Raw genomic sequence first — 15,226 nt, forward strand, 5'->3', positions numbered from 1 at the left:
CGGGATCCCTGTCCTCTGGAGTGCCCCCCAGCAGCCCCAGCCATCCTTGCACTCTTTCTTTTACTCCCCTCCCAGCAGCAGCCACAGCAGCAGTCTGCCAAGCTTGGAAGATGTGGCCATGGGGCCCCCCACTTCTCCACTTGCCATGCCTCATGAGCCCAGTCCCGAGGAGGCTCTCTTCTCCCTACTGGAGGCATCCGGCTGCCTCTCAGAAAACCCCCAGGGGACCAGAAGCGACTCTCTCCCCTCTGGGCCCTCCCAGCCAATGCGTCCTGCCCCTGGAGCCCAAGAAGCCCAACGTCTGCAACAGGAAATCTGGACGTCTCTCACAGAGACAGTCTCGGAAGATTCGCCCCAGTATCCAAGAATTTTGGAGAAGACACCTTTGTCCCCCAAGAATGACAGTGGCCAGGACCCCTCTTTCCTCATCCCAGACTTTTCCTGGGATTCCCTCTTCTTGGAATGAGCAGCCCCTTGGAGACCTAGAATATTGAGAAGCTCACAGAAGCACACACAGACACATCCTGCCATGTAGCCATGCTCAGATGCTCACCCACTCACACCCACCCACTCACAGACACAAGGAGACACTCACACATATCAAGGGCAGCCAGCAAAGAAGCATTCCTTTGGACTCCAACTGCAGGGGATGAGGGAGAGTGAGGAGGGCTTACCCAGTGCAATGGACAGTAGAGCAGATGGGCAAGGTCGGACTCAATCCGCCTTGGCTAATGATGTTCTGCCCAGAGGAGAGGACCATCTAGGGGAAAAAGAATCTCTTTTTTCTTATTGGTCCTGCCTGTCAATGTTATGCTTTGGTCTGGTGGATAGGAGCCCCACAATGCCTCTATGCACAGACAATTTTGCCACATGAACTCTTGCAAAACCTTGTGTTTCAATTTCTTCCCTTTCCCCTCACTCCCTCGACATATGACCAGTTAGGCAATATATATGAAACATATTGTTAAATGGATGTTAAATCCAAGATATGCACACATATGGATTAAATCATCTCACTGCCCAAGAAAAATCAAATCAAAACCAACCAAACTGAGAAAGAAAATAAAATGCCACCATGCAACCACAAAAAGAATGAAAACGCTATGCTGTGATCCACGATCATTTCTTACAGAATGGCAATATCATATAATAATAGGATATAACATATATTACATGATATTATACAATAATTTTATATAACATATCATCTATCATAGAATTTCTTATACAATGATGATATTACATATAATAAAATAGAATAATAAAATACAAAATAACACAAAATAATGTCATGTAATGTAATATAACATAATATAACATAACTTATAACAGTATAATATAATATAATGCAATATAGTGTAACATGTCATAGGATGATAATATATGACATTCATATTTCCTACCTCAGATACCTCTAAAAATATATTAAACAAAAATAATTGAAGAAACATATACTATCTTTACATACGGAAATAAAAAAATTCTAATTCAGGAAAAATATTACAAGCAAATAAAGAAATGTATAAATTAAACTTGCACAGATGTCTATGCAAATCAGTGAAACAATCCAACAACAATAAAGTGTGGATAAGAGGGGGGAAAAACCTCAATTTTTGTCTACAAGAAACATACTGAAATAGCAAAGACATGAACAAAATAGAATTGAGAGACGACAAGAAAAACTGACCAGAGATCAGATGATTTTCCCAAAGTTGGAATTGAAAGTTAGCTATCTGACTGATTAAAAAAATAAATATTCACAACATAAGGAGAAATAAACAACTTCACTGTGCATAAAGGGAATAATATACAGCAAATAGATATCAATATAAAACATATACACTCAATTTAAAAAGAAAAATAGCTAAATTAATACATGTAGATAGTAATGCAAAAATAAGAAGGAACCTTAAGGTTGCTCTCTAAGTTCCAGATAAAATCAATACAAAATCAAGCAAAAGCAAATAAGATCATTGAAAACATTGCTGGAGAAAGTGGAACTAAAAGACTTTTTGACATCCTAACAACTTATACTGCCACAAAATATACCAACTCCTCACAACCACAGGCAACTTTTATAAAAATTGGCAATGCATAAGAGCCTAAGGTATGTTGCAAATAAAGCAAATAAATGAAAGAGTAGTAAACATGTCTTTTATTGCCCATAATGCAATAAAAATAGGAATCATTATACCGAGCATAAAGAAAAGCTGCAGATTGAAATAATGATTTACAATAAAATCCAAAATAAAGACTGTCTCAAAGAAATAAAGAAATAAAAGAATATCATTTTATAATAATATGAAATTTATGGAAAGCAATCCTCAGGAAGCAAAAAAAAGCACACATTATAACACACGCATTAACAAAATAGAAAAAGGAAAGAGTAATAAAGCAGATATGATTTCCTAAACATTAGAAAAATACAAACCAACTTATAATAAGAATGACATGGGAGATGTTTTAAAATAGAGGAGAAATAGATAAACTAAAAAACAAAAAAATTTGGAGAAGATACAAATCTAAGATGTTTCAAAAGATGAACAAAATAAATAAACATTTAGCCAAACTGGTAAAAGAGGACAGGAGAGGATTCAGGGAAGATTACAGATTATGTCAGAAAAATTTAACCTCTCCACACTTCCTCCTCAAGCAAGACATAATTGCATCTCAAGGAAAACATGGACCCATTAAAAAATAAATATGAGTTGGAATACAACAGTAGTCTTCCAGAGACCAGGAGGGAGGTTTGGCTCTTGAAAAGTATAAACTTCTCCAAGCTAACACCACTGAAAGAGCAAGGAGTGAGCCTTAGGGCTAGCTGGGTTAGAAGATAACATCAACCCAAGTACAGAAACTTTCACCTAGACAGTATGCAGAGTTGGACTTCTGAGTTGGGGAACATTAAGGAAATCTCAGCTGATAAGGGACACCAGGCCCAGCTGTGCTTCCTCCTTGCAGCCCTGCATGAGAAGGAGCTAGCACATTCCTGATCAATACAGAAGCAGTGGGGAGGGATTCTGGCTACACTCATTCACAGAAGAGTGAAGTTCTTGGTTTGAGCTTCCAGGTCAGAGGGGAGAACTGAGGGAGCACCTGAGGCCAGAGACCCCATGTCCCATACCTCAGGATTAGGGGGGATTCCAGTACTACTAACATCTCACACCATGTGCCAAGAGAAGGTCAAAATGGGCAAATAATTTAGACAAAGGATAACACCATAAACAAATTAGAAAAGCATCGAAAAAGGTAGAATTTATTACCCAACAAATGATAGAGAAAATTATGAATGGTAAAAGAGATAATATTGATTTCATGGAATTAATTTTTTTCCCAAACAACATCAATGTATCCAAAATTAAAAGGGAAATAAGAAACTGGAGAAAACATTTTAGGGTAAATTTCTCTAATAAAGCCCTTATGTTTCCCAATTATTTAGGGAATTTAACTAAATTTATTAAGATGAGGGTCATTCCCCAATTGGGAAATGGTTGAAGTTTATGAACAGGCAGTTTTTAGAATGAAAAATCAAAACTATTCATGATCATATAAAAATGCTCTAAATCGCATATTTAGAGAAATGTAAATTAAAACAACTCTGAGGCATCACCTCCAAGGGGCATATGTGTAAATGGATGTATTTAAGCCCAACTCTGCCAAAAAAAAATCATTATATATAATAATAAACACAAGAGTACTTCTTCTCCCAAGTGAGCGAATTAGGACCGTGAATTGTTAACTGTAGAATTTGACACCTACTCACACTGACTCCATCTTATGACTCAGTTCTGTAGCTAGCTTGGTTTCTATTCGATTATGAATCCTATTTCTATCAAAACAAAAAAAAATTTGCATTGGTTGAATTCAGCCCTGCATGGCTAAGGAACTAGACCATCTATTCATTCTAGTTAGAGGTTCTTACTCAATAACCTTGGTTACATTGACCTGAAATTGAGTCAGATTCAAAGACTGATACAAGAAATTTTCTCACAGTGGTGCACCTCAAGTAATCTGTTTTATGTGAAAACTGGCCCTGGACTAATCAATCAGTTTTCATATTTCATCCTGCTGAAACTCCAGATTCTCTTCAGCTGGTAAGTCCTGCTTCCAGTCCTTGTGGATTCTATCAGTCCAACGCTATTTCTGAGGCTGATTAAATCTAGTTGGTTGTGAGGGAAGAAAGGAGCTTACACAGTGGCTTGAATCTTCTCTGCCATCTTGGCTCCGCCCCCCTTTCCCTTTCTTAAGATCTCTTTTGGCTATAAGCCTAGTAGTAATATTGCTGGATCAAAGGGTATGTACAGTGTGATAACTTTTTGGACATAGCTCCAAATTGCTCTCCAGAATGGTTGGATTCATTCACAATTCCACCAACAATGTATCAGTGTCCCAGTTTTCCCACATCCCCTCCAACATTCAACATTATCTTTTCCTGACATCCTAGCCAATATGAGAGGTGTGTACTGGTATCCCAGAGTTGTCTTAATTTGCATTTCTTTGATTATTAATGATTCAGAGCATCTTTTCATATGGCTAGAAATAGTTTCTATTTTTTTCATCTAAAAATTATCTGTTCATATCCTTTGACCATTTATCAGTTGGAGAATGACTTGATTTCTTGTAAATTAGAGTTAATTCTCTATATATTTTAGAAATGAGGCCTTTTTCAGAACCTTGACTATAAAAAATGTTTTTCCAGTATATTGCTTCCCTTCTAATCTTGTCTCATTTAGTTTTGTTTGTACAAAAGATTTTTAATTTGATATAATCAAAATTTTCTATTTTGTGATCAATAATGATCTCTTTTGTCACAAATTCCTTCCTCTTCCACAGGTCTGAGAGTTAAACTATCCTAGGTTCTTCTAATTTATTTATAATCTCATTATTTATGATTAGATCATGAATCCAGTTTTATCTTATCTTGATGTATGATGTTAAGTGTGGATCAATGCCCAGTTTCTGCCATACTAATTTCCAATTTTCCCAGCAGTTTTTGTCAAACAATGAATTCTTATCCCCAAAGCTGGGGCCTTTGGGTTTGTCAAACACTAGATTACTATAGTTATTCACTATTTTGTCCATAAACCTAACCTATTCCATCAATCAATGAATCTATATCTTAGGCAATACCAAATGGTTTTGGTAACCACTGCTTTATAATGTAGTTTTAGATCTGGTACAGCTAGGCCGCCTTTATTTGATTTTTTTTTTCATTAGTTCCCCTTGAATGTGTTGACTTTTTGTTCTTTTGGATGATTTTTGTTGTTATTTTTCCTAGGTCATCAAAATAGTTTTTTGGGAGTCTGATTTGTATAATCCTAAATAAATAGATTATTTTAGGTAGTATTGTCATCTTTATTATCTTCCCTTGACTTCTGCAAGAAGGTCTTTTTTTCCTAATAATTCCATGGGTTGGGTGTGGTTAGAGAGAAACACAGTTTCTGAGGAAGGGTCCTACCCATTTCTCTTACTGTTGCATGGCGATTGATCCTTGTTGTGCTACTCCTTGTCCATCCCTTTTTGTAACCAGAGCAGAGGTGGCAGAGCTGTGTGGCTCAGGATGGTGAGGGCACACACCAGTAAGGAGTATGGAACCAGTATCCCTCTGGTTTGATTTATGAAGAATTACATATTCTCTGATTCTCCTGTCCCCACTCATCATCTATGAGCCATCTTTGGCTCCATGATGGAAAAGCCCCAATATTTAGGGAATGCACCATTCCTGCTAACATCAGGGATTCACAGTCCCAGTGATCACAGGGGCTGAACTCAAACAGAGAATTCTGCCCATGAGCTTCATGCCACACACAATGGAGAACTGATGACTTTGGAGGATAAGGCATCACTCTCTCTTAATAAAAGTCTGTTAATGCCAGAATAGGACTTCCAGAGGGCACAAAGAAAAAATCAAGGATAGAAGGCTATGACTTAAGGTCTCTGAAGTTAAAACAGTTAAGCAGGATAGAAGAAAGTCCAGAGAGTAGAGAGCTTTGACCTGGGCAGTGCATGGTTCAGAATCCTGAGTAAAAGCCCTGTGCAGTGCATAATTAGCTCTTTAGCTCAGTAAAAGTAATATTGCAAATTTTCATTCTATGTAGATGGAAAAAAGATGAATACACATTTGCAGTATGGATGAGAGGGTCACTGGTCATGCCCGATGCACACTCAATCTTAAACATTGACAAGACTTTAAGTTCCTTACTAGGAATTCAAAGAGATAACGATTTGAATTTGAAAATTGAAAGAATTTGGGAGGGATAACAAAGAGCTTCCATTCCCTCATGTTAGACAACAGATAATTGGGAAGTGTTTATGCAGAATAAATATATACAAGCTCAGTAGAAAATAAATATACATATGTGGGTAGATATTTCATCTTCACAATGATATGTGAACAGAGTTATATATGAATGCGAGGTCTCTGTGAGGCAAAGGTCAATGGGGAAGAACATTATAAATATGGGAAATGGCCCAAACAAAGTATATCTCGATGTAGATCCAGATCTATGTGTATACATGCACACATGTCACAGAACAGTGAATAAGATCAAAGTCCATTTTTCATCTAACCATCTTGTGATTTTAGTGCATGAATAGTGTGAAGTGTGAATAATGTGGTGACACAAATTTCCAAACATTGCTGAGATCAGTCACGTGGATTTTAAGAAGAGGTATTCCAAACTTAGGCTGAAATGTGCCACTGTGCCATACTTATTTCATGCCATTGCGCCACCAAGCTGCCCCTTATTTTATGCCAGAATCAAAGTATCTTGCTGAGTGGGGAGTGTGATCCTATCAGAAGAACATGAAGAAATGAGGGAAAATTCTGTGTGTGGTGATGTGAATGATTATTGATCATAGATCTCCTGATGGAAGCAAGGTCACTGCTGATCTTATTCCAATACCTTCATGTTATCAATGAGGAAACTGGTGTTGAGGATATATCAGTACTATATTCAGTGTTAGAAAATGGAATATCATTTCCTCTGAGGACAGATTAAAAGAAGTGAGATACATTTAGCTTGCTATCTTTATCTTTAACATAGATTTAAAAAATCTTTTTGAGTTTTTGCATCTTTAGAATTTCTTTCAGAAATTCTTAAGCGCCTTTGATATTTCTTAAGCATTTTTCATAAAATCACTGATATTTTAATGGAAAAAGAGAAAAAAAAGAAGTAATGTATTAAACCCAGTCAATACTATGTAGATACATGAAAATATGTGCAATGTATCAAATTTATGGAGTTCATCTTTGCAGGGAAATGGGCTAGGAATATCTGCTCGACCTTTACCTGAGTATTTTTGAACTAGAATAATAATTGGGAAAAGGAAAAAGATGGTAAAATGAAATTAATTGAGGAAGGTTAATGCTTTGGTGAGTAGTATAGAAGGACAATTAATTTTGGTTGAGAAAATTATTTGGTTATTGTGAATCTCAAAGGAGTAGAAGGTGATTCTAAAATTGAAAGAAGAGAGAAAGGAATATTCCAAGTCTGTAAGTATAACCAGAGCATTTGAGAGATATAACAGAGATATAATTTAGAGTTCTATTGTTCATGATTCCCCATGAGCGTGTCTCCATATTATCATGGATATCAAATAGCCAGGGAAATTAACTTTATGGAAAATGTTTTTGTTCAAGTGAAAGAATATTAATATTTGGCACATATATCACTGCCTCAAATGTCTTTGGCATAGACTCTTATCTGTATAAATAGAGTCTAATGTAAAGTTTAGAGAACCCATATCCCAAAAGGTGTAACAGTGTTTCCAATTACTAGAAATATGTAAATTTTTCCATTTGAAAAATTTTCTTTAGTTATTCTGTAACTTTTCTTCCTGGGCATTGAAGAGTCTTGATGCTCTCCTTCCTCAGTTCTCCTTGGTGAGTAGTGAGTTCCAATAATCACTGTCACTTTTCATCCTGGTCACTACTATTCCCAGGATACTTGTAGAATGTGAAAAAGTCCAAATTTGGTATTATGGCATCTTGTGGCCAAGAGCAATGCATTTAGATTTTTTTTTATTTCAACTGCTCTTTGGTTTACGAGATACCTATATATCTGGGGCAAATGATTTATTCTCTCTAAACCTTGATTGCCTGTTCTTTAAAATAAAGCAATTAAAGTATATGAACTAAATTAATCTATGAATCATTGAAACATACTGGAGTATTTCTTAATTTTTAAAATTTTAAAAGTAAAATTATACAATAATCAGTTAAAATTCCTAAGAAGAAGATTAAAAAAATTTAACAATGTCTAAAGTAGGGCAAGCAGGATGATGAAAGGTCCTGAGACCATAAAAGAAGAAGGTTGAAGGAGATAGAGATATTTAGTCTGGAGAAGAAAATAAACAGGACAGATATGAAAGCTATCAGGTAATAGAAGAGGATGGATTGGAATCATTCTGTTTGATCTCAGGGGGCTGAATTAGAAACAATAAAAATCCTAAAAAAGATTTTAGCCTAAGAGAAGGGAAAAACTTCCTAACTGTCGGGGGCCAGAACTCTGAAGAAGTATACTTGAAACAAGGTATTAACTCAGTGGAATGGACAAAATGATTGTTCTCTAGTTCACACATATATTTACTACTTAATATGGGAAATGGAGATGCCTCTCATCTCTCTTTCTGTCTCTAAGATGCCATTTTCTGTCTACCTCTCTGCATCTGTGTCTCTGTCTCTCTTGTTCAAGGATTCAGTGGCACACGACCTGAAGGTCATTCACAATGATAAAAATGATATCCTCTTGAAAGTAAAAGGCACATCCCAGTGTTGTGTCTTTTTTTTCCCCTCCTTTCTTTCCCCTTTAAGCTCCTCTTTTTACTCCATTCTGAAAAGGTGAGAACTTCTTCAAACCAGGCATCTTCACGGCAACAGAAATTTTAGCATTTTCCTTTTTAAGAATTACTGACTTTAAATGTCTTCTTGGTATGGTAGCTGTGAGAAGAACTACAGCAAGGTCTCTAGGGGATAAAACATATACACATATATATATACATTTGTAATGCATAAAAATGCTGAAGATTTTTGTGGATTTATTTTGTATCCTGCCACTTTGCTAAAGTTATGAATTATTTCTAATAGCTTTTTAGCCAAATCTTTGGGGTTCTCTAAGGATACCATCATATCATTTGCAAAGAGTGATAGTTTGCTTTCTTCATTACTTACTCTAATTCCTTTAATCTCTTTCTCAACTCTTATTGCCGAGGCTAGAGTTTCTAATACAATATTGAATAGCAATGGTGATAGTGGGCAACCTTGTTTCACTCCTGATCTTACTGGGAAAGGTTCCAGTTTATCACCATTACTTATGCTGTTTACTGCTGGTTTTAAATATATGCTCCTGATTATTTTGAGGAACAGTCCATTTATTCCTATACTCTCAAGTGTTTTTAGTAGGAATGGATGTTGGATTTTATCAAATGTTTTTTCTGCATCTATTGAGATGATCATATGGTTTTTGTTAATTTGATTATTGATATAGTCAATTATGCTAATATTTTTCCTAATATTGAACCAGCCCTGCATTCCTGGTATAAGTCCCACTTGGTCATCGTGTATTATCCTAGGGAGGATTTTCTGTAGTCTTTTGGCTAATATTTTATTTAAGATTTTAGCATCAATATTCATTAGGGAGATTGGTCTCTAATTTTCTTTCTCTGTTTTCAACCTCCCTGGTTTAGGGATCAGTACCATGTCTGTGTCATAAAAGGAATTTGGCAGGACTCCTTCAATCCCTATTTTTTCAAATAGTTTATATAGTGTTGGAGTTAATTGTTCTTTAAATGTTTGGTGGAATTCACATGTAAATCCATCTGTTCCTGGGGATTTTTTCTGAGAGCTGTTAATAGCTTGTTCTATTTCTTTTTCTGAAATAGGACTATTATGACTATTTACTTCTTCCTCTGTTAATCTGGGCAAGTTGTATTTTTGAAGGTATTCTGCCATTTCATTTAAGTTATCGAATTTATTGGCAGAAAATTGGGCAAAGTAACTCCTAATTATTGTTATAATTTCCTCTTCATTATTGGCGAATTCTCCCTTTTCATTTTTAAGACTAACAATTTGTATTTCCTCTTTCCTTTTTTCATCAGATTTCCTAAGGGTTTGTCTATTTTGTTGGTTTTCTCATAGAACCAACTCAGGTTTATTAATTAATTCAATAGTTTTTTTTAACTTTCCATTTTATTAATCTCTCCTTTTATTTTTAGAATTTGAAGTTTTGTGTTTGTCTGGGGGTTTTAAATTTGTTCCTTTTCTAGCATTTCTAGTTGTAAGTCCAATTCATTTACCTTCTCTTTCTCTGTTTGATGCAGGTAGGCCTCTAGAGATATAAAATTTCCCCTTATTACTGCTTTGGCTGTACCTCATACATTTTGGAACGATGTCTCATTATTGTCATTTTCTTGGGTGAAGTTATTAATTATGTCTATGATTTGCTGTTTCACCCAATCATTCTTTAGTATGAGATGATTTCGTTTCCCATTATTTTTTGTTCTGGCTTTTTATTGAATGTAATTTTAATTGCATCGTGGTCTCCAAAGGATGCATTTACTATTTCTGCCTTACTGCTTTTGATTTTGAGGTTTTTATGTCCTAATATATGGTCAGTTTTTGTATAGGTTCCATGAACTGCTGAGAAGAAAGTGTAGTCCTTTCTGTCTCCATTTAGTTTTGCTTTTTTCTGTCTCCATTTCAGTTTGCTTGCTTTCTTGCCTATCTGCCCCTTCACTTGCTATCTATATTTCCCTTCTACTTTTTTCATCTCTTTTGTCTTCATTCACTTTTTGGTTGTCTCCCTTATCTGTGTGCCATTTGCAGATGCCTCTTTATAAGATTGCAGAGGCATTTCATTTTCAAACTGCTGGCAGAACTCATTGTTAGGAAGGCAGAGTTTGAAAGAGAGCCCAGCCCTGGAGTATTGCCTACTCCTTTAAGCCTTTAAGAAGAAAGAGGGATTAGAAATAATTCAGAGTTTTAGCAAAGTTGCAGGATACAAAATGAATCCACATAAATCCTCAGCATTTTTATACATTACCAACACAATCCAACAGCAAGAGATACAAAGAGAAATTCCATTCCAAATAATGGTCAATGGTATAAAATATTTGGGAATATATCTACCAAAGGAGAGTCAGGAATTATATGAGCAAAATTAGGAAAAAGCATTTCAATAAAACCTATTTTTTCAAATATTATTCTCTGAGGTTACTGCTTCAGCAGTATTTCTGACAGTATGCTAAATAGGCAGTCAATCCATGTTAATTTGCATGGAATTCCAAATTATTGATACCATATTAACATTTCCTTCATTTGTGCATATAGCTTTTACTAACATAATTGTGATCCCATGTTGAGACCAGTTGACCATTCTCACATGGAGAATGAGAGTAGGACTAAGAGTCAAGGAAAGACTATCCTGAAACAGAGTTTACAAGTTTTATTTAACCCAATTTAGGTATGTCAGTGTTACACTCTGGAGGTTTGCTGCCACTTACTTCACTGAGATTAAGAAAGCATTCTTCAGGATGTGAGACATTTGCCAGTTCTGTGACCCTGGGGCATTCCCATGACTGTTTTCTGCCTTTCTCTGGTATAGTTTTGAAGTCTACCTCCAAAGTTTTGTTTGTTTGTTTGTTTTTCCATCAAATACGTTAATACCGTTGAATGCTTAGCACAATGGAAGGCACTGGTAACTATTACTTTTTGCTTAATTAATGCTTCCTTCTTTCCTTTATTCTTTATTGCTAGATTTCCTCCCACATTCCCTCCTACCTTTCTTGTCAGAGTAAAATCAGGAATTACTTATTCAAAGGAAAAATCATTATTCGATTTCCCCCCAAATCTAGCCTATTTTGATAAAGAACCGTGTTGTTTTCATGCATAGTTTAAAATTTCAGCTCCTGACAATCCTAGAAAACTTGTGAGGACTCCAAATTTGACTGGAATTTCCAAGTGTAATTTCCAGTTTTGGGGGAAGTACGTTTTTATTAATCCATGCAAAAAATATTGTTTGTCTATGTGGATTATTTAAAAACTCATTATTTCAACCAACCGAATGACGGTTCCATTGCTCGTGCATTGGAAATCCTTATTACATACAATTCCAGGGGCTTCAAAGGGAACAGCATCTATTTAAGTTCTCCTTCTTTTGGACAATTTAAAATTTCTTCCTAAATCTCTTAGGGTTCTGTGTTTTGTTCTTAGCCCATAAATTAATGGTATCTAGGGCTCTTTCAATTTCCACATGAAAATATCCATCAAAAGAAATCACGATGTAAGGGGAGGGAGTAGGACTCCAATCAGCACATCTTGCCCCTCTCATTAACTTCAGAAAAGTGAAGGAGAATCAGGAGGAGCTATGTCTTGTAGGCCAGCACGGTAGGCCAGGGGAGGTCCCCATTTTGTGGAGATGCGGCCGGCCAATCACAGCTACGGTGATCATAGCGAGGCTGTCTCCATTGTCTGCAGTGGTGAGTATGGGGGGAGCGGCGGGAGAACTGGAGGAGGCCTCCAAAGCTGGGGAAGTTTCGGGGAGGGAGGGAAGGGTTCAATGGGTGGGCTCTTTTTCAACTTTGGGGAAGTCATTGCCCAGGATCCCCAGGGACGTGGCCTTCATTTGCTTGGAAAAGACGATGGTCGCCCCTGGGGTTTGTTCCCCTCTTGAGATCTCAGCCTGTAAGTCTGCTCACCTGCTTCATCCCCCCTTTTTCTCTTTCCCAGGCCAAGGGCAAGAACGGAGAATGCCCCTGGTGGCTGCCGCCTTCACAGGAGGCGCAGGATGCGGAGACACAGCGGCCACCTAGGTGCGGAGCCGAGGGAGCTGGGAGGGCAGCGGGAGTGGGAAGGGAGACCCGAAGGCCGAGATCCGCGAGCGTTCTTCCCCGGCTCCGAACTCGAAGACGGGGTGGCCGCGGCAGGATCCGGTCAAGTACAAAGCAGGGCCGCTGAAGGGCTTTCGTAGGGAGGGGCCCTTGCGCCTCCTTCCTCCCCGCGGTTCGTCCCAGCACAATGGCAAGATTTGGAATCGGCCTTTCGACGTCCCGAGCTCGCAGCCGAGCGCCAGAGGTGCCACGGGAGGCCTTGCCTCGGGGCTGTACGGGAGGAGCTGGAGCTGTGGCCCAGCTGCTCTTCCGATCCGGACCTTGGCCGGAGCTGGGGAAGGCCCGGCTCCACTTCCCGATGCCTGGGGCATTGCCCAGCCTGCCAATGAACGCACGGATTCTAGAGGCTGACAGACCTCCAAGGGCAGGGGGCAAGATGCTGAGGAAAACCGTCGTGCCCGCACAAGGCAGAAGGGAAGGCGGCCCTGCCCGGGAACTTGGCAGAAGGGCAAAGGCCTTGGCGATGGGCTTTTGCGAGTTGCCTTGAGAGCGGAGCCACATTTTCGGACTTTCCCCTTCCCCTTTCAGGCTTTGCTTTGCTTGCCACAAAAAGCCATTGTTTATCTGAGATGCCTCTGGGAGGGCAGGGGAGGGGGCACGGGTGGGGGAATGCTAGCAGGAATTGTGCTACACTTCAATAAAATGTCCTTGCAAAAACTCTCCTGGCTTTGTTCGTGTTTCTCTTTCGCCTATTCTTGGTTTCATTCGGGCTAGGGATGAGCTTTGCCATCTGTGTCACTTCCACATACTACAGTGGGACAGCAGGTGGCACTGGCAACCAAGGGAAGACTATCCTGAGGGGGGGGGGAGGTAGGATTTTTGAGTAACTCCTGTCCCACGTGCCAGGCCCCAACTCCACGGAGATTTCAGAGCTTGGCAAAAAAGACAATGCATTCAGGGAGGACCCAGCCTTGACTGACCTCTTAACTGCAGTGCACCTCACTTTCCTCATGTGGCCAGTGCCCGGAAAGTAGCCCCCGCCTCAGAAGCTTGCTTTGAAGAGCAAATGAAACAATGGCAATCAGTAAGCCTCAGACTCTGGCAGCTGAGAAGGTGGTGCTTAGTGTTCCCAGATTTCCACTCTTCTTTCCTCCCTCCCTCTCAGGGTCTCTCTCTGACTCTCTTGGTGGCCCTCTATGTCTCTCTTTCTGTCTCTGTTTAAGCGGAGGACTGTGTGTCTAGTTTCCCAAAACAGGAGCCTACTCTAGGCCACAGGAAAAGTGGCTGGGAAGGATATAGAACACAAGATGATTGGAATGGGCCAGAACTCTGGAGAAGTGTACTTGAAACAAAGATTCTTACAAAAGGAGTTAACATTCAGAAGAAGATGGGTATCTAGTTTAGCATGGTGATAAACAGTTCTCTAGTTCAGTATGATTGAATGAATCTTATGACATATAATGGTTTCCTGGTGATATAATGATAGGCTTATACTCAGTATGATGAATGGATTAAATTGTAATAGAGTATTTAAGAGGTCAGACAATGCAGTGGCCTCTCAGTCAGAGAGGTCACAGAACAACTGCCTCTCAGTCTCCTTGTATCATCCTCTCCCAAGAGATGTATTCCAGCAGCCACTGTCAGGTGACTCCAGTGTATTCCAACAAATGATGACTTGTGATTTATTTATTTTCCATGATTAGCAAGGTATGCATAAATGACTGACAGATTCACGAGCAACTATCCTTTCTTGATACCATGTTAGCCCATAAATTCAAAAGAATAATAAAATGAAAGAAATGTTTTGGGGCTACTTCCAAATCAGGATTCATCTATGTTGACTTTCCTTTTGCCCTTTAACTGATCCCAATCAAATCCCATAATACCCACAAAACCCTTCCATTGTTTATCAAAATTGAGGGCAACTCCTGATGCCCTCTACCCTTTACCTCACAGTCTAGTGGGCCTTCCCAGAGAGAAGACATCACCAGTATGGTTGATTCTAGAGAAAGACATGCAGGCTGGGGGCAGCAACCTCAGTCCCTTTCCAGGAAGGGAAGCAAGAAGACAGTACCTTCAAGTATACTTCTCCAAAGTCCAGCCCGCTCCATCCGCTGTCTGTGCCTGGGAGGAGCAGTCCCCCGCGCCTGAGAGGAGCAGTCCCCAAGCCCGGTCTTTATTTGTGGCTGAGAGGGCCCTGGGCCTTGGTTCTCCGTGGGTGTCTCTTCTTGACATTCTGGGACTGCTGCACCTCTCCCACGCTTTCTCTTCTGACATCACCCTCTTGCTCCCGCTTCTCCCGTGTCCGATCTCCTCGGGGTGTGGGCGAGAGTGGGGTTGGAAAAGCACCCGAGCCATGGAGGTGGAGATCCTTCCCACAGCCAAGAAGATAGATAAG

Source organism: Sminthopsis crassicaudata, chromosome 1 (genome assembly GCF_048593235.1).
Source record: "Sminthopsis crassicaudata isolate SCR6 chromosome 1, ASM4859323v1, whole genome shotgun sequence".
NCBI lineage: Eukaryota > Metazoa > Chordata > Mammalia > Dasyuromorphia > Dasyuridae > Sminthopsis > Sminthopsis crassicaudata.